Source organism: Calliopsis andreniformis, chromosome 11 (genome assembly GCF_051401765.1).
Source record: "Calliopsis andreniformis isolate RMS-2024a chromosome 11, iyCalAndr_principal, whole genome shotgun sequence".
Classification (NCBI taxonomy): domain Eukaryota; kingdom Metazoa; phylum Arthropoda; class Insecta; order Hymenoptera; family Andrenidae; genus Calliopsis; species Calliopsis andreniformis.
The window spans coordinates 2,294,009-2,304,968 of record NC_135072.1 but is presented as its reverse complement, the minus strand read 5'-3'; positions in this window follow the sequence as shown (position 1 = coordinate 2,304,968).

Sequence of the window (10,960 nt, the reverse complement as noted above, 5' to 3'; positions counted from 1 at the left end):
CTCAATCCTCAATCCTCAATCTTCAATCCTCAATCCTCAATCCTCAATCCTCATTCTTCAATCCTCAATACCCAATCCACAATCTTCATTCCTCAATCCTCAATCATCAATTCTCAATTCTCAATCCTCAATCTTCAATCCTCAATGCTCAATCCTCAATCCTGAATCCTCAGTCCTCAATCCTCAATCCTCAACCCTCAAACCTCAACCCTCAACCGTCAGTACTCGTCCTCAATCGTCAACACTCAATCCTCAATCCTCAATCTTCAATCCTCATTCTGCAATCCTCAATACCCAATCCTCAATCTTCAATCCTCAACCTCAATCTTCAATTCTCAATCCTCAATCCTCAGTCCCCAGTCCTCAAACCTCAATCCTCAACCCTCAGCCCTCATCCTCAATCGTCAATCCTCAATCCTCAATTCTCAATCCTCAATCTTCATTCCTCAATACTCAATCTTCAATCTTCAATCATCAATCCTCAATCCTCAATCCTCAATCCTCAATCCTCAATCCTCAATCCTCAATTTTCAATCCTCAATCTTCAATCCTCAATACTCAATATTCAATCCTCCATCCTCAATCCTCAATCGTCAGTCTTCAATCCTCAATACTCAATCTTCAATCCTCGATCCTCAATCCTCAATCCTCAATCCTCAATCTTCAATCCTCAATACTCAATCTGCAATCTTCAATCCTCAATCCTCAATCCTCAATCCTCATTCTTCAATCCTCAATCCTCAACCCTCAATCTTCAATCCTCAATTTTCAGTCCTCAATACTCAATCTTCAATCCTCAATCCTCAATCCTCAATCCTCAACCCTCAATCGTCAGTCTTCAATCCTCAATACTCAATCTTCAATCCTCAATCCTCAATCCTCAATCCTCAATCCTCAATCCTCAATCCTCAACCCTCAATCCTCAATCGTCAATCCTCAATCCTCAATCCTCAATCCTCAATCCTCAATTTTCAATCCTCAGTCTTCAATCCACAATACTCAATATTCAATCCTCCATCCTCAATCCTCAATCGTCAGTCTTCAATCCTCAATACTCAATCTTCAATCCTCAATCCTCAATCCTCAATCCTCAATCCTCAATCTTCAATCCTCAATACTCAACCTGCAATCTTCAATCCTCAATCCTCAACACTCAATCCTCATTCTTCAATCCTCAATCCTCAATCCTCAATCCTCAATCCTCAGTTTTCAATCCTCAATACTCAATCTTCAATCCTCAATCCTCAATCCTCAATCCTCAGCCCTCAATCGTCAGTCTTCAATCCTCAATCCTCAATCCTCAATCCTCAACCCTCAATCGTCAGTCTTCAATCCTCAATACTCAATCTTCAATCCTCAATCCTCAATCCTCAATCCTCAATCCTCAATCCTCAATCCTCAATCCTCAATCCTCATTCTTCAATCCTCAATACCCAATCCTCAATCCGCAATCCTCATTCTTCAATCCTCAATACCCAATCCTCAATCTTCAATCCTCAATACTCAATCCTCAATCCTCAATCCTCAATCCTCAATCCTCAATATTCAATCCTCAGTCCCACATCCTCAATCTTCAATACTCACTCCTCAATCCTGAATCTTCAATCCTCAATACTCAGTCTTCAATCCTCAATCCTCAATCCTCAATCCTCAATCCTCAATCCTCATTCTTCAATCCTCAACACCCAATCCTCAATCTTCAATCCTCAATCCTCAATCCTCAAGTCTAAATCCTCAATACTCAATCCTCAATCCTCAATCCTCAATCCTCAATCTTAATCCTCAATCCTCAGTACTCAATCTTCAATCCTCAATCCTCAATCCTCAATCCTCAATACTCAATATTCAATACTCAATCCTCAAACGTCAATCCTCAATCTTCAATCCTCAATCCTCAATCCTCGTTCTTCAATCCTCAATACCCAATCCTCAATCCTCAATCCTCATTCTTCAATCCTCAATCCTCAATCCTCAATCCTCAATCCTCAATCCTCAATCCTCAATCCTCAATCCTCAATCCTCATTCTTCAATCCTCAATACCCAATCCTCAATCCTCATTCTTCAATCCTCAATACACAGTCCTCAATCTTCAATCCTCAATACTCAATCCTCAATCCTCAATCCTCAATCCTCAATCCTCAATATTCAATCCTCAGTCCCACATCCTCAATCTTCAATACTCACTCCTCAATCCTGAATCTTCAATCCTCAATACTCAGTCTTCAATCCTCAATCCTCAATCCTCAATTCTCAATCCTCAATCCTCATTCTTCAATCCTCAATACCCAATCCTCAACCTTCAATCCTCAATCCTCAATCCTCAATTCTAAATCCTCAATCCTCAATCCTCAATCCTCAATCCTCAATCCTCAATCTTAATCTTCAATCCTCAGTACTCAATCTTCAATCCTCAATCCTCAATCCTCAATTCTCAATCCTCAATCCTCAGTCCCCAGTCCTCAAACCTCAATCCTCAACCATCAGCCCTCATCCTCAATCCTCAGTCCTCAATCCTCAATTCTCAATCCTCAATCCTCAATTTTCAATCCTCAATCTTCAATCCACATTACTCAATATTCAATCCTCCATCCTCAATCTTCAACCCTCAATCCTCAATCCTCAATCCTCAATCCTCAATCCTCAATCCTCAATCCTCAATTTTCAATCCTCAGTCTTCAATCCACAATACTCAATATTCAATCCTCCATCCTCAATCCTCAATCGTCAGTCTTCAATCCTCAATACTCAATCTTCAATCCTCAATCCTCAATCCTCAATCCTCAATCCTCAATCTTCAATCCTCAATACTCAACCAGCAATCTTCAATCCTCAATCCTCAACACTCAATCCTCATTCTTCAATCCTCAATCCTCAATCCTCAATCCTCAATCCTCAGTTTTCAATCCTCAATACTCAATCTTCAATCCTCAATCCTCAATCCTCAATCCTCAGCCCTCAATCGTCAGTCTTCAATCCTCAATACTCAATCTTCAATCCTCAATCCTCAATCCTCAATCCTCGTTCGTCAAACCTCAATCCTCAATCCTCAATCCTCAATCTTCAATACTCAATACTCACTCTTCAAACCTCAATCCTCAGTCCTCAAACCTCAATTCTGAATCCTCAATCCTGCATCCTCAATCTTCAGCCCTCAGTCCTCAACAATCAGTTGTCAATCCTCAATCCGCAATAGAATATCCTCAATTCACAGTTTTCAATACTCAATACTCAATCTGCAATCTTCAAATCTCTATCCACAAACATCAATTCTCATCACTCAACCCTGAACGCTCAGTCCTCAATGTTCAATCATCAATCTTCAATTCTCAATCTTCAATCCTCAATACTGAATCTTCAATACTCAATCCCCAATCCTCAATCCTCAATCCTCAATCCTCAATCTTCAATCCTCAGTCCTCAATCCTCAATCCTCAATCCTCAAACCTCAATCCTCAATCTTCAATCCTCAATCCCCAGTCCTCAATCTCCAATCCTCAATGCTCAATCCTCAATCTTCAATCCTCAGTCCTCAATCCTCAATCCTCAATCCTCAAACCTCAATCCTCAACCGCCAGTCCTCGTCCTCAATCCTCAACCCTCAATCCTCAATCCACAATCTTCAATCCTCAATACTCAATATTCAGACCTCAATCATCAATCCTCAATCCTCAATCTTCAATCCTCAATCCTCAATCCTCAATCCTCATTCTTCAATCCTCAATCCCCAATCCACAATCTTCATTCCTCAATCCTCAATCATCAATTCTCAATTCTCAATCCTCAATCTTCAATCCTCAATGCTCAATCCTCAATCCTGAATCCTCAGTCCTCAATCCTCAATCCTCAACCCTCAAACCTCAACCCTCAACCGTCAGTACTCGTCCTCAATCGTCAACACTCAATCCTCAATCCTCAATCTTCAATCCTCATTCTTCAATCCTCAATACCCAATCCTCAATCTTCAATCCTCAACCTCAATCTTCAATTCTCAATCCTCAATCCTCAGTCCCCAGTCCTCAAACCTCAATCCTCAACCCTCAGCCCTCATCCTCAATCGTCAATCCTCAATCCTCAATTCTCAATCCTCAATCTTCATTCCTCAATACTCAATCTTCAATCTTCAATCATCAATCCTCAATCCTCAATCCTCAATCCTCAATCCTCAATCCTCAATCCTCAATTTTCAATCCTCAATCTTCAATCCTCAATACTCAATATTCAATCCTCCATCCTCAATCCTCAATCGTCAGTCTTCAATCCTCAATACTCAATCTTCAATCCTCGATCCTCAATCCTCAATCCTCAATCCTCAATCTTCAATCCTCAATACTCAATCTGCAATCTTCAATCCTCAATCCTCAATCCTCAATCCTCATTCTTCAATCCTCAATCCTCAACCCTCAATCTTCAATCCTCAATTTTCAGTCCTCAATACTCAATCTTCAATCCTCAATCCTCAATCCTCAATCCTCAACCCTCAATCGTCAGTCTTCAATCCTCAATACTCAATCTTCAATCCTCAATCCTCAATCCTCAATCCTCAATCCTCAATCTTCAATCCTCAATACTCAACCTGCAATCTTCAATCCTCAATCCTCAACACTCAATCCTCATTCCTCAATCCTCAATCCTCAATCCTCTATCCTCAATCCTCAATTTTCAATCCTCAATACTCAATCTTCAATCCTCAATCCTCAATCCTCAATCCTCGTTCGTCAAACCTCAATCCTCAATCCTCAATCCTCAATCTTCAATAATCAATACTCAATCTTCAAACCTCAATCCTCAGTCCTCAAACCTCAATTCTGAATCCTCAATCCTGCATCCTCAATCTTCAGCCCTCAGTCCTCAACAATCAGTTGTCAATCCTCAATCCGCAATAGAATATCCTCAATTCACAGTTTTCAATACTCAATAATCAATCTGCAATCTTCAAATCTCTATCCACAAACATCAATTCTCATCACTCAACCCTGAACGCTCAGTCCTCAATGTTCAATCCTCAATATTCAATTCTCAATCTTCAATCCTCAATCTTCAATCCTCAATACTCAATCTTCAATCCTCAATCCTCAATCCTCAATCCTCAATCCTCAATCCCCAATCCTCAATCCTCAATTTTCAATCCTCAATATTCAATCCTCAATACTCAATATTCAATCCTCCATCCTCAATCCTCAATCGTCAGTCTTCAATCCTCAATACTCAATCTTCAATCCTCAATCCTCAATCCGCAATCCTCAATCCTCAACCTTCAATCCTCAATACTCAATCTGCAATCTTCAATCCTCAATCCTCAATCCTCAATCCTCATTCTTCAATCCTCAATCCTCAATCCTCAATCCTCAATCCTCAATTTTCAATCCTCAATACTCAATCTTCAATCCTCAATCCTCAATCCTCAATCCTCTATCCTCAACCCTCAATCGTCAGTCTTCAATCCTCAATCTTCAATCCTCAATCCTCAATCCTCAATCCTCAATCCTCAATCCTCAATCCTCAATCCTCAATCCTCATTCTTCAATCCTCAATACCCAATCCTCAATCCTCAATCCTCATTCTTCAATCCTCAATACCCAATCCTCAATCTTCAATCCTCAATACTCAATCCTCAATCCTCAATCCTCAATTCTCAATCCTCAATCCTCAGTCCCCTGTCCTCAAACCTCAATCCTCAACCATCAGCCCTCATCCTCAATCCTCAGTCCTCAATCCTCAATTCTCAATCCTCAATCCTCAATCTTCAATCCTCAATCTTCAATCCACATTACTCAATATTCAATCCTCCATCCTCAATCTTCAATCATCAATCCTCAATCCTCAATCCTCAATCCTCAATCCTCAATCCTCAATCCTCAATCTTCAATCCTCAATCCTCAATCCTCGTTCTTCAATCCTCAATACCCAATCCTCAATCCTCAATCCTCATTCTTCAATCCTCAATCCTCAATCCTCAATCCTCAATCCTCAATCCTCAATCCTCAATCCTCAATCCTCAATCCTCATTCTTCAATCCTCAATACCCAATCCTCAATACTCAATCCTCATTCTTCAATCCTCAATACCCAGTCCTCAATCTTCAATCCTCAATACTCAATCCTCAATCCTCAATCCTCAATCCTCAATCCTCAATATTCAATCCTCAGTCCCACATCCTCAATCTTCAATACTCACTCCTCAATCCTGAATCTTCAATCCTCAATACTCAGTCTTCAATCCTCAATCCTCAATCCTCAATTCTCAATCCTCAATCCTCATTCTTCAATCCTCAATACCCAATCCTCAATCTTCAATCCTCAATCCTCAATCCTCAATTCTAAATCCTCAATCCTCAATTCTCAATCCGCAATCCTCAATCCTCAATCTTAATCTTCAATCCTCAGTACTCAATCTTCAATCCTCAATCCTCAATCCTCAATTCTCAATCCTCAATCCTCAGTCCCCAGTCCTCAAACCTCAATCCTCAACCATCAGCCCACATCCTCAATCCTCAGTCCTCAATCCTCAATTCTCAATCATCAATCCTCAATTTTCAATCCTCAATCTTCAATCCACATTACTCAATATTCAATCCTCCATCCTCAATCTTCAATCCTCAATCCTCAATCCTCAATCCTCAATCCTCAATCCTCAATCCTCAATCCTCAATTTTCAATCCTCAGTCTTCAATCCACAATACTCAATATTCAATCCTCCATCCTCAATCCTCAATCGTCAGTCTTCAATCCTCAATACTCAATCTTCAATCCTCGATCCTCAATCCTCAATCCTCAATCCTCAATCTTCAATCCTCAATACTCAATCTGCAATCTTCAATCCTCAATCCTCAATCCTCAATCCTCATTCTTCAATCCTCAATCCTCAACCCTCAATCTTCAATCCTCAATTTTCAGTCCTCAATACTCAATCTTCAATCCTCAATCCTCAATCCTCAATCCTCAACCCTCAATCGTCAGTCTTCAATCCTCAATACTCAATCTTCAATCCTCAATCCTCAATCCTCAATCCTCAATCCTCAATCTTCAATCCTCAATACTCAACCTGCAATCTTCAATCCTCAATCCTCAACACTCAATCCTCATTCCTCAATCCTCAATCCTCAATCCTCTATCCTCAACCCTCAATTTTCAATCCTCAATACTCAATCTTCAATCCTCAATCCTCAATCCTCAATCCTCGTTCGTCAAACCTCAATCCTCAATCCTCAATCCTCAATCTTCAATAATCAATACTCAATCTTCAAACCTCAATCCTCAGTCCTCAAACCTCAATTCTAAATCCTCAATCCTGCATCCTCAATCTTCAGCCCTCAGTCCTCAACAATCAGTTGTCAATCCTCAATCCGCAATAGAATATCCTCAATTCACAGTTTTCAATACTCAATAATCAATCTGCAATCTTCAAATCTCTATCCACAAACATCAATTCTCATCACTCAACCCTGAACGCTCAGTCCTCAATGTTCAATCCTCAATCTTCAATTCTCAATCTTCAATCCTCAATCTTCAATCCTCAATACTCAATCTTCAATCCTCAATCCTCAATCCTCAATCCTCAATCCTCAATCCTCACTCCTCAATCCTCGATTCTCAATTCTCAATACTCAATCATCAATCCTCAATATTCAATCCTCAATAATCAATCTCCAATCCTAGATCCTCAATCCCCAATCCTCAATCCTTAATCCTCAATCTTCAATCCTCAATCCCGAGTCCTCAATCTCCAATCCTCAATGCTCAATCCTCAATCTTCAATCCTCAGTCCTCAATCCTCAATCCTCAATCCTCAAACCTCAATCCTCAACTGTCAGTCCTCGTCCTCAATCCTCAACCCTGAATCCTCAATCCACAATCTTCAATCCTCAATACTCAATATTCAGTCCTCAATCCTCAATCCTCAATCCTCAATCTTCAATCCTCAATCCTCAATCCTCAATCCTCATTCTTCAATCCTCAATACCCAATCCACAATCTTCATTCCTCAATCCTCAATCATCAATTCTCAATCCTCAATCCTGAAACTTCAATCCTCAATGCTCAATCCTCCATCCTCAATCCTCAGTCCTCAATCCTCAATCCTCAACCCTCAAACCTCAACCCTCAACCGTCAGTACTCGTCCTCAATCGTCAACACTCAATCCTCAATCCTCAATCTTCAATCCTCAATCCTCAATCCTCAATCCTCAGTAATCAATCCTCAATCCTCTATACTCAATCGTCTCTCCTCAGCCCTCAATCCTCAACACTCAATCCACGTTCCTCAAACCTCAATCCTCAACCCTCAGCCCTCACCCTCAATCCTCAATTCTCAATACTCAATCCTCAATCCTCAACCCTCAATCCTCGTTCCTCAAACCTCAATCCTCAACCCTCAGCCCTCATCCTCGGTTCTCAATTCTCAATACTCAATCATCAATCCTCAATCTTCAATCCTCAATAATCAATTTCCAATCCTAGATCCTCAATCCCCAATCCTCAATCCTTAATCCTCAATCTTCAATCCTCAATCCCCAGTCCTCAATCTCCAATCCTCAATGCTCAATCCTCAATCTTCAATCCTCAATCCTCAATCCTCAAACCTCAATCCTCAACTGTCAGTCCTCGTCCTCAATCCTCAACCCTCAATCCTCAATCCACAATCTTCAATCCTCAATACTCAATATTCAGTCCTCAATCCTCAATCCTCAATCCTCAATCTTCAATCCTCAATCCTCAATCCTCAATCCTCATTCTTCAATCCTCAATACCCAATCCACAATCTTCATTCCTCAATCCTCAATCATCAATTCTCAATCCTCAATCCTGAAACTTCAATCCTCAATGCTCAATACTCCATCCTCAATCCTCAGTCCTCAATCCTCAATCCTCAACCCTCAAACCTCAACCCTCAACCGTCAGTACTCGTCCTCAATCGTCAACACTCAATCCTCAATCCTCAATCTTCAATCCTCATTCTTCAATCCTCAATACCCAGTCCTCAATCTTCAATCCTCAATCCTCAATCCTCAATTCTCAATCCTCAATCCTCAGTCCCCAGTCCTCAAACCTCAATCCTCAACCCTCAGCCCTCATCCTCAATCCTCAATTCTCAATCCTCAATTCTCAATCCTCAATCATCAATTTTCAATCCTCAGTCCCACATCCTCAATCTTCAATACTCACTCCTCAATCCTGAATCTTCAATCCTCAATACTCAGTCTTCAATCCTCAATCCTCAATCCTCAATTCTCAATCCTCAATCCCCAATACTCAATCCTCAATCCTCAATCTTCAATCCTCAATACTCAACCTTCAATCCTCAATCCTCAATCCTCAATCCTCAATCCTCAATCCTCAATCCTCAATCCTCAATCCTCAATCGTCAATCTTCAATCCTCAATCCTCAATCCTCAATCCTCAATCCTCAATCCTCAATCCTCAATCGTCAATCTTCAATCCTCAATACTCAATCTTCAATCCTCAATCCTCAATACTCAATACTCAATCCTCATTCTTCAATCCTCAATCCTCATTCTTCAATCCTCAATACCCAATCCTCAATCTTCAAACCTCAATCCTCAATCCTCAATTCTCAACCCTCAATCCTCAGTCCTCAGTCCTCAAACCTCAAACCTCAAACCTCAAACCTCAATTCTGAATCCTCAATCCTGCATCCTCGATCTTCAGACCTCAGTCCCCAACAATCAGTTGTCAATCCTCAATCCGCAATAGAATATCATCAATTCACAGTTTTCAATACTCAATACTCAATCTGCAATCTTCAAATCTCTATCCACAAACTTCAATTCTCATCACTCAACCCTGAACGCTCAGTCCTCAATGTTCAATCCTCAATCTTCAATTCTCAATCTTCAATCCTCAATACTGAATCTTCAATACTCAATCCCTGATCGTAAATCCTCAATCCTCAATCCTCAATCCTGAGTAATCAATCCTCAATCCTCAATCCTGAGTCCTCAATCCTCAACCCTCAATCCTCGTTCCTCAAACCACAATCCTCAACCCTCAGCCCTCATCCTCAATTCTCAATTCTCAATACTCAATCCTCAATCCTCAATCTTCAATCCTCAATAATCAATCTCCAATCCTAGATCCTCAATCCCCAATTCTCAATCCTTAATCCTCAATCTTCAATACTCAATCCCCAATCCTCAATCCTCAATCCTCAATCCTCAATCCTCAGTAATCAATCCTCAATCCTCCATACTCAATCGTCTCTCCTCAGTCCTCAATCCTCAACACTCAATCCTCGTTCCTCAAACCTCAATCCTCAACCCTCAGCCCCCATCCTCAATCCTCAATTCTCAATACTCAATCCTCAATCCTCAACCCTCAATCCTCGTTCCTCAAACCTCAATCCTCAACCCTCAGCCCTCATCCTCGATTCTCAATTCTCAATACTCAATCATCAATCCTCAATCTTCAATCCTCAATAATCAATATCCAATCCTAGATCCTCAATCCCCAATCCTCAATCCTTAATCCTCAATCTTCAATCCTCAATCCCCAGTCCTCAATCTCCAATCCTCAATGCTCAATCCTCAATCTTCAATCCTCAGTCCTCAATCCTCAATCCTCAATCCTCAAACCTCAGTCCTCAACCGTCAGTCCTCGTCCTCAATCCTCAACCCTCAATCCTCAATCCACAATCTTCAATCCTCAATACTCAATATTCAGTCCTCAATCCTCAATCCTCAATCCTCAATCATCAATCCTCAATCCTCAATCCTCAATCCTCATTCTTCAATCCTCAATACCCAATCCACAATCTTCATTCCTCAATCCTCAATCATCAATTCTCAATCCTCAATCCTGAAACTTCAATCCTCAATGCTCAATCCTCCATCCTCAATCCTCATTCCTCAATCCTCAATCCTCAACCCTCAAACCTCAACCCTCAACCGTCAGTACTCGTCCTCAATCGTCAACACTCAATCCTCAATCCTCAATCTTCAATCCT